We start from the raw sequence: 24,149 nt of genomic DNA on the forward strand, positions 1-24,149 counted from the left end.
TCTAGTACTGCTTGTGTGTTAGTCAGTCATGTAGACAGGTCATAAATGTCAGAAAAGAGTTTATAATAGAAATTCTGAGACTAGCCGAAGTGTCCAGTTCAGGGAATTGCTCTGCAAGCCCGTATTCGCATGGCCCTTTGTAAGAAACCTATCCCATTAAAACTCTTGTTTATAAATGATGCACCTGTTCTGGGTCTTGATGGCATCTAAGATGTCAGCAGAGCTGTTGATCAGAACAAACTGCTGCTTCTAATGCCTTTAAGCTGAAGAATTTGGTGTGGCAGTGTTGCCGTTCAAACGGCACGGCGACCACCCCCAAGCCACTCGGGCCATCAGCTCGCTGACACCAATGTGGTGGACGGCAAATGGCGTTTATTGATGGGTAACAAGGTGTTATATAGCTAAGGTTTACAACGTCACATCCGTCTGCTTACATCATAAACTAACACTATTGGCTATTAGGGGCCCTATCTTTCCGTACAGCGCGATATCTTCCGGCCGCCGGACCCTAACTATCTGCAACATGGCAGCACTGCATATTTAAGTATCAGGACCTCTGCTCTTTCATGGAACATGTTATTTTAACTATGAAGGTATTCATAATGTCATGTGAGCTATTAAAAATAAAGACATCAGTAATATAATTTTCAAACAGCCTCACAACTGAGATGTGATTGTATCTGCACAATCCATGTGGCCTTTTCAAACAGAAACACCTCTACACTTTACCATCAGAGGTGTTTTTTTTTTTGTTGGTGGTGGTTGTTTTTTTTTTCTTTACTAAGCAGAAGCATGGTTTAAAATCCAAATGCTTCATTGTTTCAGGCAGTTTAGTCTAACTTAGTTTTTGGGTGGCCTGCTGTTATCAAAATCTCTCAATCTTGTTTCAGAGTGAAAGGATAATCTTGTTAATTCACTGATCTGGGATTTAGAAGCTCTGAATTCTGCATCCCAATCTGCCACAGACCATTTGCAACAGATGAAAACAGTAATCCCTGCAATTCTGCATTGCACACCATCTGGGCCAGGGAACCTCCCTTATTTAGTATTTGGAGCACAGCAGAACTCAATATATCATTGTAACACAAATAATAAAAACTGTAGTATAACAGCTAACCTGTCAAAGCTGTTGAACTCCTCTTGGTCATGTGCCAATATCCGATGAAACACTGCAGGAAACGTGACTGACAGAAACAGCTCAGTTCCCCAGCATGGGGTTAAGCTACAGCAGCAAATCAAGTCCAGCCATAGCTTCTGTCAGTGGTGTTGTCTGGTGGCCACAGTGATGGGACCAGCAGAGTGTGACTGACCTCGGGGGACAGGAATAGCAGCATCTTTAGTTTTTGGAACATCAGAGGAACAAGTCATGCAGAATTGCTGGCTGACATCAAAGTTGCTGTGCTGCTCCCCTCCTCACTTCTGAAGGCCACAGACAAACCGCAAATTGCATACAACTAGAAAAGCAGCAAGAAGAGATAAATCAAACAAAAAGGCAGCTCAGCTTGATAGACCGGGTAAGTTTCTGTGTGTGCAGGTTCACAACATCTAACCATTATGATAATAATTTATCAGCAGAACTGCAAAAATACAATCATTCACTTTTTCTTCTGCCATTCAAAACTCCCAAGCCTGCCACAGCCCTCGCATGGAGTCTGGCACTCTACCCAGCTTGCAAAAAGCCCTTAATGCTGCACTTAATTGCTCAGAGGTGGATAAGGGCACAACATGGCCATGTTTTTCTATTTTCTTCTATGTAAGCCACCTCAGGTACACGAAGAAAAATATTTTGCCAATTTACCCTGCCAAAAAGAACAGGTGGTTGCACAGCTTCCTCTAAAAGGCATAAAAAGCCACACATCCAAGGAGGCAAGAAGGAAATAAACACAGTTCTACAAGGATGAACTCAAGGGCAGAAGCAGCTCACGTGAATGTTTTTGCCATCAGCACAATACCGCTCCAGGGCCTCATTCCTGAAGTTACAAATGCAGACAAATACAAACATGGGAATTTTATTTCAGTCAGCTACCACCCATAGGGGGGTCAGAACAATATCTCACTCATTTATGATTAGTCTTAAAAGCATTTATTGGTTTGTTTCTGCAAAGTGAACTTAAACATTACTGTCAATATAAGGAAATTGTTCTCTGAAGTCCTGATCCAAACCATCTGTACCATATGTCAAGAATAGTCCTACCTTCTCCCATCCCCTTAACCCTATAAGCCTTTCCTCATCAGCAAAACAAATCCTTATTTGCTTTTCGCATTATTTTCCACTCCCTCCTGCTTCATCACAATTTTTCTACAGTCTTGTCTTTACTCCAGTTTAATGAGCTCGGTTTTCATATCCAGAGATTTAGAATTAAGTCAGATTATTAAATATTCTTCACATAAATAATTTCAAGTGTCAGACAAAGCAAATCTAGCATCCATTTCCCTGACCCAATAGTCTACAAGCTTGTTTGGTTAGATTCCATATCTTCAGGCATAATTGGTTGCCTGCTTGCAGAATACCACTGAAATCCAACATATCATATATGATATGATTATAAGATTATAAAATACATATATTACTGTATACTCAAAACAGCTTTCTCTTCAGGTTTTCAGCTTGACATCACTGTTTTTCCTGTATAAAACCCAGTTATTATAAACATCTTTAACCCCGCTATTTCTTACTGCAGTCATTTTTAAGCACGCTATCCCTGGCTTGCCATAGACTCTGGGTCCAAAAGCTCTGCTGAATTTCTGTGATGGAAATTTGGGTGACAGCCATCTTTAAACTCTTATTTAGGCTGCTTGTTTTCCAGCTGCAGGGAACTTTCTGAGTTTTCAGGAACTGCACTGCTCCGATACAGAGGAACCTTTTTGTTTTTGCAATTGCAGAGATTTAAAGAATCAATTGTCCCATGCTTCTCTTTCCAGAAAACTTCTTTAAAGCACTATCACAGAGTCGAAGGAGGGAGAAGCCTCCTCTGCTTTATTCTGGATCCTGCAGAGGTGGAACATCTGTCAGACAGACATGCCTGGTCTGGCAGAGCAGTCTGTAGGTAATGTGCAACTACACAGGTAGAACAGGAGTAACATGATGGCTCTTTGACCCAGCGTATAAAGACATTTATAAAGTAACAGAAAGGGTAAGGAGGGCAAGGAGACGGTAGAAGCCTTAAGCCCCTGTCTCCCTCTACATACACTACCAGACTGCAGTGTTCGGCCACGTGGCGATATTTCACCAAGCCAAGGGTGCCGGATGGCAGCCCAGCTCTACAGAATAACTGTGACAGATATGCTCCTTCCCCAGCTCATCCTGACTTCTCACACGTAGCCCTGTTCAGGTGTTAACTACCACATTATCTGATCCTGGTAGTTGCCTCCCGGATTTCTTCCCCCACCCAGACATTAACCATCAATAACAGTCCTGATGGCCCTATCCTGATGGGGAGATAAGGCTAACTGTGAGTACACCAGCTAACAGTCATTTCTGAATTGAAAGCATGAATATCAGTCAATCATCTTATCCCATAAATACGGGGACAGCCCAAGAGCCCATTGAGCTCACCTTGCATGGCAGTGGGCTGCACGCCAGGATCTCCCCTTGAGCAGGGACGCCTCTCAAGGATACTCCTCGAGGTTAAGAGATCCTTCCCACTACAGATTCGTGGTAAGTGACTATAGCGCACCTTTCTCTTTTTGAATTTGTAAACCTTATGAGCGGAATGCTCAAGTTTCTGTATTCATCAATAAGGGGGTTTCTCCACAGTTTGGCTGAAGAGCAGGACAAAGGGAGGGGAGACTGAGTGGAGCCATGAGCCAAGTGGGAAAAAAAGAGCCATCTGCAAGGAGATGGGGCCTTTACAAAGGAGGGAAATAGGGCAATTCCCCCACATTCTTCAGCAAGGGGGACAAAGGAGTTGGTGAGCTCAGGTGGGAACAGATGACGGGAGGCCGGAGTTCGGTGTAGGCGGGCCGGGAAGGCTGTAACTTCTGAGTACCTTGGCCAATGGGGAAAAGGAGAGGGCGTCCCTCGGTCGGGAAACTAGGATAAAAGGGGGGCTGCGTCCCCCAGCAATTTGAGAGACCCCACAGGGATATGCCCGGTGGACTCTCCCTTTATTCGAATAAAGTTTTAGGACTCCTCTGTCTCCTTTTGGACATTCAGTTCTTGACAGCGAGATTTTCCGCACACTTACTTTGTAACTGTGCACAAATCCCTTAGACATAAACTGTTCACCAGGTCTGGGACTAGGACTGGATTCAGCTGCACCCAGACTCCTCTCAGAAGGAGTTTGGAAAGCAAGGGGGTCCAGTCTGAACCTCGTGACCCAACGGGAAGGTGTCCTTGATAATTCTGTGTGTATCTTGAACCTCCATGCAGTAACTAATAAGTGACCTTGCCATAGAATCTCGTGAAACCATTGTCATTACCAATAAAACCTATTCCTATTTCTTTCCCATGAGTGAAGTGCATTGTGTCACTCACCCCCACCACCACTTGTTCCGTGACAAAAACCATCCCCTGAGAACAGGGCATAGAATCATAGAATCATAGAATCATAGAATGCTTAGGGTTGGAAGGGACCTCTAGAGATCATCTAGTCCAACCCCCCTGCATACGCAGGGACACCTAGAGCACGTGGCACAGGACTGCATCCAAGCGGGTTTTGAAGATCTCCAGAGAAGGAGACAACCTCTCTGGGCAGCCTGTTCCAGTGCTCTGTCACCTTCACTGTTAAGAAATTTTTCCTTAAGTTCCTATGGAATTTTTGATGTTTCAGTTTCCGGCCATTTCCTCTAGTCCTATCAGTGGCCACCACTGAAAAGAGACCATCCCCGTCCTCTGCACTCCCTCCCTTGAGGTATTTATATACACTGATTAGATCCCCTCTCAGCCTTCTCTTCTCCAGGCTGAACAGGCCCAGCTCCCTCAGCCTCTCCTCATAGGGCAGATGTTCCAGGCCCCTGATCATCCTCGTAGCCCTGCGCTGGACTCTCTCCAGCAGCTCCACATCCCTCTTGTACTGTGGAGCCCAGAACTGGACACAATACTCCAGATGCGGCCTCACCAGGGCTGAGTATAGGGGCAGGATCACCTCCCTCGACCTGCTAGAGATGCTCTTCTTAATGCAGCCCAGGATTCCATTGGCCTTCTTGGCCACGAGGGCACACTGCTGCCTCATGGTCAACTTATCATCCACCATGACACCCAGGTCTTTCTCTGCAGAGCTGCTCTCCACAAGGTCGGTCCCCAGCCTGTACTGGTGTCTGGGGTTATTCCTCCCCAGGTGCAGGACCTTGCACTTGGCCTTGTTGAATTGCATGAGGTTTTTCACCGCCCAGTTGTCCAGTCTGTCCAGGTCCCTCTGGATGGCAGCACAGCCCTCTGGGGTATCGGCTACTCCTCCCAGTTTCGTGTCATCAGCAAACTTGCTGAGGGAGCACTCTGTGCCTTCATCCAGGTCATTGATGAATAAATTGAACAGGACTGGACCAAGGACTGACCCCTGGGGGACCCCACTAGCCACAGGCCTCCAACTAGACTCTGCACTGCAGATCACCACTCTCTGGGCCCTGCCATCCAGCCAGTTCCTAATCCATCTCACTGTCCACTCATCTATCCCACACTTCCGGAGCTTGCCCAGGAGGATGTTGTGAGGGACGGTGTCAAAAGCCTTGGTGAAGTCGAGATAGACGACATCCACTGCTCTCCCCTCGTCTATCCAGCCGGTCATTTCATCATAGAAGGCTATCAGGTTAGTCAGGCAAGATTTCCCCTTGGTGAATCCATGCTGACTACTCTTGAGCACCTTCTTGTCCTCCATGTGCCTGGAGACAACGGCCAGTATGAGCCGTTCCATCACTTTTCCGGGGACGGAGGTGAGGCTGACTGGCCTGTAGTTGCCTGGGTCCTCCTTCTTGCCTTTTTTGAAGACTGGCGTGACATTGGCCTTCTTCCAGTCTTCCGGCACCTCCCCCATTCTCCAGGATCTTTCAAAGATGATGGAGAGCGGCTTAGCTATGGCATCTACCAGCTCCCGCAGCACTCTGGGGTGCATCCCATCAGGGCCCATGGATTTGTGGGTATCGAGTTTCCTTAGGTGCTCTCTGACCCAATCTTCCTCTACCCAGGGCAAGTCTTCCTCTCTCCAGGCGTCTTCTCTTGTCCCTACGGCCTGGGGCTCTAAAGGGCTGCCCTTGGTAAACACCGAAGCAAAGAAGGCATTGAGCAACTCTGCTTTTTCTGTGTTATTTGTAACCAAGGTGCCCATCCCGTCCTCCAGCGGACCCACGTTTTCCCTGATCTTCCTTTTGCTGTTAATGTATTTGAAGAATTTTTTTTTTGTTATTTTTAACGTCCCTTGCCAGCTTGCCTTCCAGACGTGCCTTAGCTTTCCTTGTCGCATCTCTGCACTCCCTGACTACGTTCCTGTATTTCTCCCAGGGGGCCTGTCCTTTTTTCCACATTCTGTATACCGCTGCCTTCTGCTTGAGCATTGCCACAAGCTCCCGGCTCATCCACGCAGGTCGCCTGCCCCCTCTGCCTCCCTTCCTACACACAGGGATGCACTGCTGCTGGACGTGGAGGAAGTGCCGCTTGAAAACTAACCAGCTCTCTTGGGCCCCCCTTCCTTCTAGAGCACTAGCCCATGGGATTCTACCGAGGAGGTCTCTGAAGAGGCTAAAGTTGGCCCTCCTGAAGTCCATCGTCGCAAGGCTACTTACAGCCCTGCCTCCTCCTCGTTGAATCCTGAACTCCACCAACTCATGGTCACTGCAGCCGAGGCTACCCCCCACCTTAACATCTCCTACTAGGCCCTCCCTATTTGATAGCACGAGGTCCAGTAGCCCACCTCTCCTCGTCGGCTCCTCCACAACCTGCGTCAAAAAGTTATCGTCGACGCTCTGCAGGAACCTCCAGGACTGCTTATGCCTGGCTGTGTTGTCCTCTCAGTTGATGTCGGGGTAGTTGAAGTCCCCCATGAGAACCAGGGCCTGTGACCAGGAGGCAACATCCAGCTGCCTATAGAAGGCCTCATCAACCTCCTCGTCTTGGTCAGGTGGCCTGTAGCAGACACCCACCACAGTGTCTCCCACATTAGCCTGCCCTCTAATCCTTACCCACAAGCTCTCAACTCGCTCATCCTCGACTCCCAGGTCGAGCTCCATGCATTCCAGTTGCTCTCTCACATAAAGAGCAACTCCACCACCTCGCCTTCCCAGCCTGTCCTTCCTAAAGAGCACATAGCCTTCCATGGCAGCGCTCCAGTCGTGCGAGCTATCCCACCACGTCTCTGTGATTCCGATGAGATCATGACGCTGGGACCGCACACAGATCTCCAGTTCATCCTGCCTATTCCCCATGCTTCGCGCATTGGTATACAGGCATTTCAGGGAAGCAACAGAGGCCACAGGTTTCCCAGGAGGGGTGAAAGAGGACACTCCGGGATCATTTCCTATCCTCACTTCCCCACTACCATACTCCCGCTGGACGCCATCTGACCTGGGCTGTGCGGTACTGCTTGCCGTGTCAGTGTGCCACTCCCCTTCCCCCTTCTTGCCTAGTTTAAAGCCCTCCTAACCAGGTTGGCCAGCCTTTTTGCAAAGAGACGTGTGCCCCTCTTGCTAAGATGAGTCCCATCATTCCCCACTAGCTGTTGGTCATCAAACAGAGACCCATGGTCATAGAAGCCAAAACCCTGTTGCCAGGCCCAGCGGCGCAGCCAGTTGTTAAGCTGCCATATCCGCCTTCTCCTCCTTGAGTCCATTCCCCTCGTTGGCAGAATGGAGGAGAACGCCACCTGGGCACCTGTACCTTTGATGGCCATCCCTAGGGCTCTGAAGTCTTGCTTGACGTCCCCATGCAACGTCCCCCCCTCATTTTCCCCATGGCATCATTAGCACCCACATGAAATAATAGTAGAGGATAATAGTCAGACTCATGAACAATTCTTGGGAGCCTTTCTGTGACATCCTTTATTTTGGCCCCAGGCAAGCAGCAGACCTCTCTGGATGAGGGGTCCGGTCTACATATCGGTGCCTCCGTGCCCTGCAGCGTGGAGTCACTCACGACGATCACCCGCCGCTTCTTCCGGGTGCTCCTTTTCACTTTAGGGGGAGCAGCCTTGCTGCATGGATTAGACTGCCCCTCTGTAGAGATCCCCTTAGACGGGCCTTGGTTCAAGGCCTCCTCTATCTGATTCACATGTTCCAGGGCCTCGTACCTGTTGAACGTGGTCACCGGTGGAGGTGAGGTGGGCCGTGGAACAATCTTCCCAATCTTCCCAATCTTCCTCTACCCAGGGCAAGTCTTCCTCTCTCCAGGGACTGAGATTATGAAATCCCAGGCTGAGTGGCACTACACAGTCACTGCACAAGAGGAATCTTGAATCCAGGAAGGCAGTGCATCAGTTAGCACATTTGGATGTCCATCACTTTCTGCAGCATTCCAAAAGCTATCAAAGGTCCCTCACATTTCCTGGCAACCTCTCCTTTACCTATTCAGGATTTGAAAGGAAATTTTAATTTCTGACACATTATTTCACACTTAATCGCTAAAAGCACAGTCACCTGCTTGCATTCAGATTGGACGTGGCACTCACCTTTGGTGACCAGCAAAGCATTTGTCCTCGTAATCATTAACGCTTTAAAAAACATTAACGAAGGACAGGATACAGCCTGAAAGGTAAGCGCTATAGTTAGCCAGCAGAAAGGAGAAGCATTTCAGAAAATCAGGACAAGATATTAGGCATAGTTTAGTAGGTCTTCATTTTCTAGGGACTTTAACAGTCTCTAAACACAGACCGAAACATGCAATGAAGAACCCATAGATGATAATTTCCCATGTCACCCACTCTTTCAGAGCATCATGAGAGTTTAGCAATGTGTGCAGGGTGAGATGGCAGAGCTGAGCTCGAGGCAGAGCCATGTGAAACTACACTGTTTTCCTGGAGATATCTTGGGTAAGTGAACAGTCCTACTTGCTACCACGTAAATGCCCTCCTGGCTGGTCCCTGTGGAGTGTCCTGCTACTTGAGTGCTGTTACACAGCCCAGCCACTGCACTGCAGAGCAAATAAAGCTGCCTTATACCTGCCCCCATCAACAGGTAACAAGGCTCACCAGCAGTAGGTGGCTTTTCATTTTACCAGACATTTTTTTTTTTTTTTACTTTAAGCTAAAGTATACTTTACATGTTGGTATACTGTTGTTTCTCACGCATCCATATTTTCAGGATTCACCAGGATGAGAGCTTCTAAGGAAGCTTGAGCATTGCTTCTGTTACTTAGTGCAGGAATTTCTTTGAGTGGCACTGAAATCCAAAGGGTTTGTATTACTCGTTGTTATTATGTAGAAATACAGTTGAAAGGAAAGATTATATCATCCAGATGCATTCGTCATAGTCTGTCTCCCCATCTATCGTTGCTGAGTGTTTTTAAAGGAGCGTGCGGGTTCAGCTCAGCTCTTCCATGCAGGTTAGCACATCAGCATGGCTGATCGCTGCTCTCATGCTGATGACACAGCTCGCAGGCTGGGCAGCCTCCTCCCAATGGGGACCCCTTGAAATGTTTGCACCCCTGAGACATACACCTTTTACCATGACTAGTTTCAGAGAAGGCTGAGGCTTTTTGTCCCACAAAGGTAGGTAGTGCAAGAGCAGTGAAGCTCTCCAAGCAGAAGGTGCTGGAAGGAACTGCCATGCATGGGTTCTGTGATACTCTGAGCCCTCTTTAACACTTCTTTCCCAGAAAGATAGGACAGTCAAAGTGCTTGGCAATAGCTTACTTTCTTCAAAGTCTATTGCCAAATTTCTTCAATAACATCACTCATTTTAATAAGTTAAACACATATAAAAACAAGCACTGATTTTTGCATTTGGCAAATAACTGTCTTTGGCAGCAAGAGGGTCACAGCTAATACAGAGATTGCTTCCACGGTGGTGTATTTTGTAGGCCAGCAGAGTTACACGGGACTGAGTTCCAAGGCAAGCACTCAAAGAGCTAGGAGGTGCTATAATTAAGGTACACAAGGTTAGGAGGTGCATAATTACATTCAACCATAATTACATCCACTGGTGCATATGCTTTATGACATAGTCTTCAATTACATAACCACCTCCTTTCTTCTTTTCCCTATGGGATCGTCGCCTGTATCAGGGCTGTCCTCATGGAAGAGTGCTGCAGGATTTCCTAAGTTGCCACTAATCATGTTGTTTAGGACACTGGAACCAGCAGGGGTGTCTGCATTGCACCCTGTTCAGGGCAACAGCCTGCATGTGAAATTGGGCTGGTGATCTGAGGCATGACAAATCTTAAGGTTCACAACTTAATCTTCTCATGCAGATTTGCAAAAATTTTCAGATTTGCATGTCTGGCTTGCATATTATTGAAGTCTATATTATAAATCTCTGCTGATATGCAGTATCTTTATGAGCTGCTTTCTGAACTATGGGATAGAAAGCCACTTACCAAAAAAGTGTTTTTTTTTTTTTTTTTTAAAAAGGCCTTATCCAGCTTCTACTTCTGAATGAAATTCTCACTGACTTAAACAGAAGGATCATATCTCCAGTACTTCTGCTATCCCAGCAAAGCACTGTTCAGTTTAACCAACATAACAGAAAAAACTCTGCATAAGTTACACCTAGCTTATTCTTCAACACATATATACACATGGTGTGACAAACTAAAAGGCTACTATTGTTGCTTACACAGAAAAAATGAGCTGTTTTGTCAGAGATAACTGGCAAACCTCTGAGGCAGTGCTCATCTCTTATAAACACTCATGTCAGCATAATTAAGTAATACTACTTGTATTGTGAGCAGCTAATAGCAAACTTCCCTAATTGTTTCTCATTAATATCTCCACACTTCTGAAGCATGATAGAATCACACTTTCAGTGATGTTTCTGAAATAACTAATGCAATACAGAAAAGTAGTTTTTAATGATCTTAGGTGTTTGTCTGAAGTGAGTGTAAATAATCTATATAGCAATAACACTGGCGATACTAAAACACAGTCCCAAATGACAAGCTAACCTAAGCTTGATTTTTAAAGACACTGTTAAACTATAAATCTCTTTATCATGCAGTGCTAGAAAACTATTATATCATTGGTTTATAGTATAAGGGTACTTGAAAATTCAAGATTAAGTTAACCGGGTGAAGGATACAAAGACCTTGTTTTTGTTTTCGTGACTGTTTGAATTTGTTTTTACATTTCTTCAGATTTCAGAAGCCAAAGTATGCAACTGTCTATCAAATAAATATGCTGTACACAAAGGGAGTTACAGACTTACTAAGGAAGTCCAAACAAGGAGAGATCACAGATTTCAGAATGAATTGGTTTTTAATTTGCTGTGACCGACTCAGAAACCATTCTGTAAAGTAATTCAGTGAGGATACTTGCCTCCCTGCAGTAGACCACTTGGCACATCCTTCTTATTCAGTACCACAAGTTCCATCAATAAAATCTTAGCAAGATTATTGGCAGCAGGAATGGAACTATTTCTACCCTCATTCAATCACACTGGACAACACAGACCTGTTATGACTCAGTGCCCTTGGAACAACTGGAGAAGGTTGTCTGATATATTACATTACACCAGGATAAATAAGATTAAAGATCTTATTATATATCTGGAAACAAGTGTATTAATAAAGCAGCATTCCCTTCCTCTGCTCGCCCACAGCAATAAATACTTTTAGCCTCAGTCTCATATTTATACCCTGTTCATAAACACACAAAGTTTTGTCACTAATATCTAGTATCTATTTATTTACTGTAGTTCATACTACTGGTGGCATCTTTCCATGTTTCTACTTTTAAAAGCTAAACATCATGCTGCAGTCATAAAATCACACTCAGTCAATCAGATTTTACTATCAAGGAAGGATTAACTATATCACTTCTGGGGCTGCAGATTACAGTCATCTTACTGCTTACTCCTATAATTACTACCCACTCAAGTGTCGCCCTGCTTTTAGTTTCAACAAGGAGCCACATGGATACCAACCATATAGATTGCATGCAGCAGCAGCCTGGTCAGTAGTTGCTCTCACCAGTAATTGTCCACTCTGCCTTTATGAGTCAGTCTCTAGGAGACAGTTTAGGCTTCTTATTTCAAACAATTCTATGCTCGAGATTGAATGAACTGTCTTGCTAAGTTTCCTTAACTGAAAAACACTACTGAAAGATCTTATAGGTTTCCATTTTACAGAACCATTCATAGAACCTGGAAACAGTACTAACACATATTAGTTAAATAATATCATTGCTAAAGTAAATCTAGCCCTTACACAAAACACAGTATATTCTCTTTTTAAAGTTGACCACTAACTTACCTTAGCAGATACTTAAATATTTGATTACCCTACATTCTGTCAAATATTCTGTCAATTCTGGCCTACAAAATACACCATGACCATAGAAGCAATCTCTGTATCAGCTGTGACCCTCTTGCTGCCAAAGACAGTTATTTACCTAATGCAAAAATCAGTGCTTGTTTTTATTCTGCCTACCTGGCTCAGGTAACAGAGCTGCACTACCTTTCAGCAGAGCTAGGTCAGTAAATTTCAGGTGGAGTTCATCCCATACAATAGCCTCCTGAAAACACATCTGATTCATATTTAGTTAAACTTTAACACTAACTCTGAGCATTGCTTTTATGGTCATTTTCTTTTTATGAAAAGGAATAAGCATTAAAATTTTAATATTTTTCTCCACAGATCAAAAAAATCCACTCAAAAGAATTAGAGAATTTTTCAACAGATCTTACAGCTGACTAAATTCAAAACAAAACAATTCGTTGAAATAAAAGTGCCATAAAAATCATTTTGTTGAGTTGAAATATAGAGCCTCAATTAAAAATATGTCAAAATTAAAAATGTTAAAACATTTTAACTGATACTAACTCTGACTGACAAACCATACCAAGAAACTCTTTCCCCACTTGCTCTTAAGAACTATTGTACATGTAGCACATGTACATGTAGTAAAATACAGGTTCGGCTTGTAGACTTGCCTGCAATTTAGGTGCCTAATGCTTCCTATTAAAATAACCTGTGTTCAATTGCTTTTAAATTTGCCAAACTGTAACTGTTTGATCTGAAATTCTCCATGCCAGGTATATTTCCCAAGCTGGTTTTGAGGAAACAAGGAAAATTCTAGCAGAGAATTATTTTGGATGCTTCTGAAATCAAAGCATGCTATTATTTTATTTTAATAATAATAATAAAATATTTAGTACCTATGTTTTAGAGTAAAGAACTAAAATCTGTCAGAGTGACTTTTGCTGTTTTGAGTACACTCAAAATGTACTTTTTGCTCTTCTCAGGAAGATACATCCACACTTATCCAGACTATGTACCTCCGAAAACACATACTTCACACATCTTCAGTTAGGACTTGCTGCAATTATATACCTGAAAGTCTCTGATACCCCTTGAAATGCTCCCACAGTTCTTGGAGTGGGCTCAGCTGCAAATGAGTCCCTTCTCCCAAATAACTGTGCTCCCACCAGGCCACAGCCCCAGGGCTGAAGCTGGGCAGCCCAGAGTGTCCCTGCTAGAGCAGGGGGTTGGACTAGATGATCTCTAGAGGCCCCTTCCAACCTCAACCATTCTGGGATTCTGTGAGTCACCGCTGCTCAACAGCTCAGGCTGCAGCAAAACAAGCCTGCAGAGCGGAGATCAAGCAGCTTGTCCCTCCTGTGCCCTCAGTAACACATTTCCTGGCAACAGATAGGGTGGCAGGAGGGAGCTACCTGACCCAGTGCCGAGGGAACAAGCTGCAAGGGAACTCACTGAACAGTTTTGCTAGATCTCAGATCTAAAGCACAAATAGATTGTGGGCTACACTAGGTTGTTGTACATAAATCAGTGTTGTAGAAAAGATTATCCAGATAATATCTCATTATTTCTTTCATGCTCTCAATGGACTGTGCATGTATAATTAACAACAAAATGTACTTTCTGCCCTGTGTTTCATAATGTAACCTAATCATTGTGTCCTTGTGAAATGTATTTGAAACAGATATTATATCTTTCCATGCCAGGGACATTTTTTTTTCCCCCAAACTGCCCATGTTTTATTCCCTTTGTGCAGGGGTCACCAGCACCTCAGATCTATGAAACTAGTAGCATCAGTGTTTATAATGCCCATGCTAAGGGGACCCCAGCTTTCCTAACCCAGGCTCATTGGTCTCTATTATAAGAAAATTCAGTGCCAATATATTCTGAAGAAACATTATAGATTTATTTGCAAAATCATTCTGCAGTAGCACAGTAAGTCATACCTGTGCAGCAGAACTAAGCACCTGAAGAGGTTTGGTTCTTTCGCCAAGTTGGCACTTGTCCTCCCTTCCTTTTCAAACAGGCAGTCTCAATTCCTGCTCTGGGTACAGACTGACCACCAAATAATAATAACAAAAAAAAAAACAAAAACAAAAACAAACAAAAAAAAAACGGCTACTTTTTCACCTGTTCAGGATTAGCTATCACTTTATCAGCTTTGGACACCAACAAGAAATAGCATCCCTTCCGCTGAGAACAAATCTGTCTCCTGGAGCCTAGTTTGACATCTTCTAATTTCTGTGTGCTCAGAAGGATAAACACATGATACATCAAAGGTAATCATCACCAGTCCAACCTGGGCACAGCCTGGTTTTATTAATGTTCCATGCAGTATCTGGTTTTATAAAACTGATTGTATTTCAGATCTTCTGCCAGAATTTTAGCTGCAACCTATTTTGGAGGTTGGGCCATGGTTGGCCTTTAGCAACTAAAGGGCTTAGTAAAAGAAGAGGAAGAAATATAAATTACTCTATTCCTTGCCAAGTGCAGTCTCCTAAGCTTAAAGCATATGTTTCAGATAATGCGTTGACTGAATTTCTGAAGACAGCAACACTTTAATAGAGAGGAAAGGAGAGGGAGAAGACCAGTTTTTGGCCTGGTAATGGCTGAAATCATAAAGTATTAGCTCTGCAAAAAGTCATCATCTGTTAAAGACTAAACAATATCTGTAAATCAGAAGATGACAACTCAATGGAGAAAACACAACTCATCTTGGCTAGTTAAAAAGACTATTTGTAATAATAACTTGGAAGTATTACTTACCACTTTCCACCTTTTATGGAGAAAATCACTGCCTTTGCAAAAAAAAAAAATCAAAGCATGAAGTTACCCTTTATCATATGGATAAATATTTCTCTGCTCAGCTTCCTTATAAAAGTTTGTAGGTCTCACAACTATGCATTGAAAGGAAACCATCTCAGGCTTAAAATTTCCTTTAAGCTCTACATTTGCTTTTACTTTCAGAAAGTGCTTTAGAAAGCTAGAACTCTTCAGCAGTGAGTTACGTTGGACAGTTCTACACCGCTGCCCTGCAGAAAAATGCAACTTGTTTTTTTTTTTTTTTTTTTTTTTCCTCCTAAGAAAAGATTTATTTGAAAGGGAAAAGTCCCATGAGATCAAATTGACCTGCTTTTCACTGGTCACTTCATTTCACCAAGCTATTCTACAAAAAGTCTAATAAATTATGTCTGGTAAAAGCATGTTTTCTACTGAGGCTTTCACATATCTTGATTAGAAGACATTAAGAGCTGACAAGTCTAGCATTTTTCTGAGCAGTTTGTTCCAATAGTTAATCTCATTCACTACCAAAAATGATGTTTCCTTTTCTCTTTGAATCGACTGGCCTTGGCCTCCAATCGATATTCTCCTACTAAAGAACCTTTTAACATATAATGACAATACCTAGAGACTATAATCAAGACATCACATAACCTTTTTTTGTTTTTTCCTAAGATGAATAGATAAACCTTTTTAATTTCTCTCTTTTTTTTTTTTAAGCTGTTTTCTCCAGCTCCCAGTAAATTCTGTAGCTCTGGATCAAACAGAAGGTTGATCTGAACAGCATCCTATCTCCAACAGCAGCTAAAAGCAGATGCCTAGGTGGAGTAAGTAAATAGGGCTAGCATATCTGATATTTCCTTCCACACACTTCCGATCACCCTCCACTTTTCAGGGACTTCCTCAATGAAGGGTATTTAGTTACATCCCATCAATTTCCTGTGGGAGTCACTGAAAGGAGCAGGAGCTTAAGGTTTAGGACCAGAAGCCATTTTATTGAGCATCAGACCAAACATATATTCTCCGAGTATGTGAGCATACACTGTCCACGTGCTCCACGCGCTCCCTCCCTCTGCCTCCAGCCAATTCCTTGACTCTATTGCTATCTGGGTCCAATCCTGCTAACGGACAACAGGTAAACAACCAGAGATCGGTGCGCACGGCCTGTGTTTTAGGTTTCTCTATCTGCTACTCTGTTATTCCTAACTTTCACAGTTTCTCACTCCTAACTTTCACCGTTCCCACAGCTTCCCACAGTTTCTCACGGTTTCTCAGTTTCCCACATGTCCCCCTTTTTTGTTTTCTAGCACCAGGCATAGTTAAGGACCCAAAGCACAATAGCCAAGGAGTTGGTTTTGGCAACGCTGTAAAACCCCCCAACAGTTCAGCAAGTTCTTCTTCTTTTCTTCAACGGTGGTGACTAAATTTGCATTCTTCTTTAAAACAGTCGTTATCATTCTTTAAACTAAGGCACGTATCAATTGTATGAGACATGGCAAATACATACAAGGGATTATGATCACAGTTAGCACTATACATCCCATTACAAATATTCATTTGAGTTCAGTTCCCCAGGTGCATCAAGGTTACCCACACATTCTCTCAAGATTGAAGAGGTGGTGCTGGCATTGCAGTGATCGCTTTGGTTGCAGCAAGTCCATAGAGGATTAGTCCTCCGATGATTGTCGGAACTCTTTCTCGGGACCTTCTCCTCTCTCTGCAGTCGTCAGTGTTGATAATGCTGGCTTTATCCATCACGCCGGTACCCAACGGTTTCGTCCTGCACCATGAATACAAGTATACCCTCGCCCCCAGGTTATTAGAGGTACTGGGCCCTCCCATTTTTGCGTGTGTAAGTCTTTATACATTACTTTCGCCTGTCCCTCACTTTGTGGCCCATTCCTTGCCTGATGATTATGTTCAATTGGGATCAACCCGTGTTCTTCCCGATTTAGAAAATTTAATACATACATTGCCTTATTCAAACGGTCCTGGAGGGTGTACCCTTCACTCTCCCTTTTTTGTTTTTCTAGCATCATTTTCAGAGAGCCATGAGCACGTTCCACTATGGCTTGCCCTGTGGGGGACTGTGGAATTCCCGTTACATGCCGGATCCCCCATATCTGGAAAAATATTGTTAACGCACGAGAACTGTACGCCGGCCCATTATCGGTTTTTATCTGAGCTGGCACCCCAAGCATTGCGAAAGCGCTCAACAAATGTCTCTTTACATCCTTCACGCCTTCCCCACAGTGAGCAGTAGCGACTATCACACCCGAAAAAGCATCCACAGACACATGGACATACTTTAACCTCCCAATCTCTGGTATGTGTGTCACGTCCATCTGCCACAGCTGGCCAGATTGCCACCCTCGTGGGTTTGTCCCCACCACAGACAGGATCTGCTGCATTTGGCAGTCCCGGCAGGCTGATATGATGTCCCACGCCTGATTCATAGTTAGTCCAAACATGCGTTTCAATGCGCGAGTGTTCTGGTGGAAGAATTGGTGTGACAGTTCTGCTTGTTTCATTAAGTCGAGCAAGACTGCAGCAGCCGTCAATCGATCAGCTATGCGATTTCCTTCTGCCATAGGACCAGGTAGTGTCGTGTGCGATCGGATATGGGTGATGAAATACGATTTCACTCGCTCCTTGAGCGACCTCTGTAATCGTCACAAGAGGGAGAAGAGGTGAGGATTCGTGACCTCCTTCAGGCGGGCTTGTTCTATTCGAGCCACCACCCCTGCTACGTAGGCCGAGTCAGACACTACATTCAGTTCTTCTTTGAAATTCTCGAAGGCCCACGTTACTGCAGCTAATTCTACTACCTGTGGAGATCCTTCCACTACTTCCACGTGTTCTTTCCAATCTCCATCCGTCGTTTTCCAGACTGTGACTGCCTTTCCAGTGGATCCCGACCCATCCATGAACACGGTCAGGGCATCTGCTATTGGGATTGGACTGAGCAACGTCTTTTCTATCAAGTTCGTAACATTAATCAAGGCAAAAAACGGGTGACGAGGCAAGCGGGCGTCGAGCTTGCCTGGATAGTCAGCCAGGGCAGCTTGGAATTCCAGGCTGTGCTGCATCAGCCAGTTTAATATCTCCAGCGTAGACGGAATAAGAATCTGCCTTGGCTCCGCACCCGTAAGCTGAATAATTCTCAAACGGCCTTTCCCAATGACTTGAGCTAGCATTTCTGAATGGGTGACGATGGTTCTTGGTGCAGAGCGTGGCAGGAACACCCATTCCAGTATTCTTACAGGTTTTGTCGATTGGTTTTCTTGCTGTCCAATCAAGCCAATGGGTTGTCTAGGTCCCTGCAGGATCATTAAGTCCACACCTAACTCTGGGCAGACCCTATGAGCCTGTCGATGTTGCAACGCCTCTTTGACTATTTGCAAACTCTTCTCCGCTTCTGTCGTTAATTCTCGTCGGGAGGCTGGATCTGGGTTTCCTTTTAGCAGTTCGAATAATGGACTGAGTTGTTTGGTTGTTACTCCAATGGTGGGGCGGACCCAATTGATGGCCCCAAGCACCTTCTGCAAGTCATTGAGGTTTCTGATTTTTTTGAAATATGCGTAATTTCTGAGGCTGGACTTCTCGATTGGTAATCGTCCACCCCAGATATTGCCGTGGTGCTGCGTCTTGCACCTTTTCAGGGGCAACCACTAGGCCCGCTTGAGTCACCTCCTTTATCAGTGTGTTCGTAACAGTCTCTAGCTCCGTAGCTGTGCTGCAAGCAATTAGAATGTCATCCATGTAGTGATAAATAATTGCAGTCTTGTGCCGTATCCACATAGGGCTCAATACCTTCACTAAGAACCATTGACATAGGGTGGGACTATTCTTCATGCCCTGCGGCAGCATTGTTCACTGATATCGTCGGTGTGGTTCTGCTGCATTTACTCCTGGTATAGAAAAAGCAAATTTGCCCGAGTCATCAGGATTCAACGGGATCATATAAAAACAGTCTTTCAGATCAATTATTTTTATTCGCCAATCTGCTGGAATCATGGTTGGGAATGGCAACCCTGGCTGTAAGGCTCCCATATCTTCCATGACTTCATTAATTTTACGTAGATCTTGTAGTAATCGCCATTTCCCTCTTTTCTTATTAATGACAAACACAGGTATATTCCACGGGCTGGTGGACGGCCGAAGGTGGCCTTGACGTAGTTGGTCTGCGACAAGTTCGCGAAGGTGGTGCAGCTTCTCCACAGGGAGGGGCCACTGATCCACCCACACTGGCTTGTCCCTGAGCCACGTGAGGGCGGGAGTCAGCTGCGCGTCAGCGGCCCCCTAGGTAAAATGCAGCGTCGCTCCCCATTGGCCGAGAACATCCTGGCCCCAGAGGGTTACAGGAACAGGCAGGATATAGGGGCGTAGAGTTGCTACCCGCCCCTCCGGACCTTCAATCAAAATCGAATAGGAGCTGACGCACGGAGCTACCGCGCCCCCCACTCCCGTGACTTCCAGGGGCGTGGCTTGGGTCGGCCATGTTGGCGGCCAATCTTTCTGCGCAATAATTGTTACATCGGCCCCGCTGTCTATTAAACCCGCTATTGTGCACTTGGCCGCCCCAGCTGTCAGCTGGGCAGACCACATTGGTCGTTGTTCTGCTTGTATCTGGGTCAGCCAATAGACCTGGGCTATCGGATCCCCGGCACGCACCTTTTGGGGTGGACAAGGTGCCGAGACTTGAGCATATATTCCGTGCTTTTCGGGTGAGGGGATTAACAGAGGTGTTACCCAAACGCTCGACCCTTCTGATCCCAATACTAGAACTGGTCCCTCCTTTCGCTGTATGACCCGCAGGGGAACCTTTTGGGGATCAGCGGTGGTCCACTTTACTGTCCATCCTGCCTCGGCGGCCGTTCCCAATTGAAATTTATGGGAGCCGCTATCTCGGGATCCACGTCCGTGGCGTGCATTATTTGTGTCCTCACGCGAGCACCGCCCCGCCCCCCCCGCGCTGCTCTTCCCTTTTCCCCCCTTAGGCAAAATTCGCCCATCTCGTAATGCCTTCCCTTTTCACAGCGGGGGCAGGGTCCCGATGCCGCAGGCGGTTTACAGCGCCGCGGACAGTCTCGCTTAAAGTGACCCATCTGCCCGCACGCATAGCAAGCCCCGGAACCCGCCGACCGAGTCGCGGCAAGAGACGCATAAGCACCGGCAAGCATCTGCAACAGATCGGCCGAGGTATCCTCCATCTCCTGACAGGCTTTAACCATATCAGTGATGGTCTGAGCCCCTCCATTTCTCTGTCGAACCCCACGGATTATATCTCGGCAGACTCTATTAGCATTTCTCTCCGCCAGTTGTTCAAATATCAGCTGCCTAGGGCCGTCCCCAGTCACCTGTCTGTCCACAGAAGCCTTCATTCGATCTAAAAATTTTACATAAGGTTCTCTTTTTTCCTGCGTAACTTTTGAGAAGGGCTCTAAAGCCTTCCCTTCTCTTTCATCTGGGACACTTTCCAGAGCCTGGAGGAAAAGTTCTCGTGATTGTATAATTGCCTCAGTCGGACAGTGCACCTGCACTTGGGGTTGTTGGTATACTCCCTCTCCTATTAACATGTCGACCAGTCAGCCTCACCTCCGTCCCCGGAAAAGTGATGGAACGGCTCATGCTGGCCGTTGTCTCCAAGCACATGGAGGACAAGAAGGTGCTCAAGAGTAGTCAGCATGGATTCACCAAGGGGAAATCTTGCCCGACTAACCTGATAGCCTTCTATGATGAAATGACCGGTTGGATAGACGAGGGGAGAGCGGTGGATGTCGTCTATCTCGACTTCACCAAGGCTTTTGACACCGTCCCTCACAACATCCTCCTGGGCAAGCTCCGGAAGTGTGGGATAGATGAGTGGACAGTGAGGTGGATTAGGAACTGGCTGGATGGCAGGGCCCAGAGAGTGGTGATCAGCGGTGCAGAGTCTAGTTGGAGGCCTGTAGCTAGCGGGGTCCCCCAGGGGTCAGTCCTTGGTCCAGTCCTGTTCAATTTATTCATCAATGACCTGGATGAAGGCACAGAGTGCTCCCTCAGCAAGTTTGCTGATGACACGAAACTGGGAGGAGTAGCCAATACCCCAGAGGGCTGCACTGCCATCCAGAGGGACCTGGACAGACTGGACAACTGGGTGGTGAAAAACCTCATGCAATTCAACAAGGCCAAGTGCAAGGTCCTGCACCTGGGGAGGAATAACCCCAGACACCAGTACAGGCTGGGGACCAACCTTCTGGAGAGCAGCTCTGCGGAGAAAGACCTGGGTGTCATGGTGGATGACAAGTTGACCATGAGGCAGCAGTGTGCTCTTGTGGCCAAGAAGGCCAATGGAATCCTGGGCTGCATTAAGAAGAGCATCTCCAGTAGGTCGAGGGAGGTGATCCTGCCCCTATACTCAGCCCTGGTGAGGCCGCATCTGGAGTATTGTGTCCAGTTCTGGGCTCCACAGTACAAGAGGGATGTGGAGCTTCTGAAGAGAGTCCAGCGCAGGGCCACAAGGATGATCAGGGGCCTGGAACATCTGCCCTATGAGGAGAGGCTGAGGGAGCTGGGCCTGTTCAGCCTGGAGAAGAGAAGGCTGAGAGGGGATCTAATCAGTGTCTATAAGTACCTCAAGGGAGGGAGTGCAGAGGACGGGGATGGTCTCTTTTCAGTGGTGGCCACTGATAGGACTAGAGGAAATGGCCGGAAACTGAAACACCAAAAATTCCATACGAACTTAAGGAAAAATTTCTTGACAGTGAGGGTGACAGAGCACTGGAACAGGCTGCCCAGAGAGGTTGTGGAGTCTCCTTCTCTGGAGATCTTCAAAACCCGCTTGGATGCAGTCCTGTGCCACGTGCTCTAGGTGTCCCTGCGTATGCAGGGGGGTTGGACTAGATGATCTCTAGAGGTCCCTTCCAATCCTAAGCATTCTATGATTCTATGACATTAACCCCTTGCAATGCTGGATTTTGAGAATGTAAATTATCCAAAGATTTTAGATTAGCCAACTCGCGCGCCTCTTGGAGCACAACTGCCTGTTGTACTGGCGTTAGTATCATTCGAAACAGCATTTTAAAATCATGAGCAACCAGCCAGTTGTCTTCCGCGGTTCCTCGAATTAGTGCTTGAGTAAAGGGTGCCTTTAATCCATAATCTGTCACAGCCTTTCGCATTTCCTTAATAATTGTGTAAGGAAGTGGGGTGTGTCGGGGCCCGTTTGTATCACCGAAAATCACAGGATACGCGCCGATTCCTCGCTCCGCCGCCCTCCCCACTTCAATATCACCGTCCCGCAATGCCTCGCGCCTAACCGTTGCCCACGGATTCTCAGTTCTTCCCTTTGTACGACCCCCACCCGGCTCCACTGGTGGTGACACCACAGCCTCCTGCAATCCCCCGTGCGGGGGTTGGGGGGGCTGCGTGTGAAAACCCAAGCCTGGGGAGGGCGGATAAGTATAGGTCGGTGGAGAGCAGTCCTCTAGGCGCAAAGGTAGAGGTTTTGAATCGTTTAGAGGGGGTGGGGGGGCAGTCGCTTCTATCCCTGTTTCTGATGTAGCTGCATATTCTCACAATGCCTCACATACAATACGCCACGAGAGCAACAGTGACGATGCCGTGAGATCCCCTCGGGTAGCCCAGTCCCACAAAACTGCACCGAACTCATCCCAAGCCCCTGGATCGCATATTGTTGTCTCACTTAACACGTCACAAATGTCTAATCCCTATTTTAAAAGACAGATCAAATCCCCGGTTTGGATATCCTGACCTCTCCCGGACCTATCTAAAACATGCTGCATAGTCTGCAGCAATCTTTCCTGCTCCTTTGTCAAGGATCTCCCCATTGTCCTCGACAGCTAGGCTCCCACGTCCCAGTGCCAGAGCTTCCGAGGCTCACACTCGCACCGCGCCAGAGCTTCCGAGGCTCACAATTCCCGAGTGCCAGAGCTTCCAAGGCTCGCACTCCCCCGTGGTTCAGAGCTTCATTACCATTTATCAGTTGCAGTCACCTAGATGTTGTCCTTCGTCCATCCTGTCGAGTTTTCTCCACCACACAATCTTTCCCGTTCGCCTATCTCGGTCCCTGTTCGGGCGCCATTTGTGGGAGTCATCGAAAGGAGCAGGGGCTTAAGGTTTAGGACCAGAAGCCATTTTATTGAGCATCAGACTAAACTTATATATTCTCCGAGTATGTGAGCATACACTGTCCACGTGCTCCACGCGCTCCCTCCCCCTGCCTCCAGCCAATTCCTTGACTCTATTGCTATCTGGGTCCAATCCTGCTAACGGATAACAGGTAACCAACCAGAGACCGGTGCATCCAGCCTGCGTTTTAGGTTTCTCTATCTGCTAATCTGTTATTCCTAACTTTCACAGTTTCTCACTCCTAACTTTCACCGTTCCCACAGCTTCCCACAGTTTCTCACGGTTTCTCAGTTTCCCACAATTTCCTTTCTGAGACTTGAACTTGTTGAGTCTTATTCTAAAACTTAGAGCAGCTACAATGGCCTTGGTAAGGATTTCCACATCATAACTATACGCTACATACTAAGCAACCTACGAACTCCTAAGTACTACTCAAAAATATGAACACCAAAATCACATGCAATGGCTGAGCACATTTTACCATTGCTATATACAGAAGCAGCAACATTAATCTGCCCTTATGCAATACTCTTGCATCCATGCATCATGAGATTGCTTTAAATTTTTTTTCCCATAGTCTCCTAACAATTCACATCAAACTGACTACTATAACTAGCCTTTAGATACTTTTTGGAGTACACTCTACCAAGCTGTATTCATGGCCTATATTTTTAGTTACCACATGCACAACTTTGTCCATGTTACCAAATGTTTAGATTTACTGCCTCAAGCTCTCAAACAATACAGAGAATTTTGTGTGACTGCTTTTCTGAGTTATTTGCAAACTTTATCACCAGTGATATTACATTACTTTCAGATCTTTAAGTATTGAATTCTGCCAGGGCTTCCACTGATTCCTGAGGAACTTAAATCACTACAGACCATGCAGACCCTGTTC

At 45.9% G+C, this 24,149-nt stretch overlaps 1 pseudogene across 1 annotated transcript in view; it reads right to left on the minus strand.

Annotated features, from left to right (window-relative positions):
• Positions 1–766: 766 nt before the first annotated feature.
• Positions 767–24,149, minus strand: part of LOC104575831 (neurolysin, mitochondrial-like) — a 34,481-nt pseudogene continuing 11,098 nt past the window's right edge. The window contains exon 8 of the transcript XR_015913742.1: positions 767–1,454. The product of XR_015913742.1 is annotated as a neurolysin, mitochondrial-like (transcript). The remainder of the gene's footprint in view (positions 1,455–24,149) is intronic.

The sequence above is a fragment of the Tinamus guttatus genome, unplaced genomic scaffold (genome assembly GCF_059628265.1).
Source record: "Tinamus guttatus ecotype Peru unplaced genomic scaffold, ASM5962826v1 Tinamus_guttatus_pri_ptg000415l, whole genome shotgun sequence".
NCBI classification, from domain to species: domain Eukaryota; kingdom Metazoa; phylum Chordata; class Aves; order Tinamiformes; family Tinamidae; genus Tinamus; species Tinamus guttatus.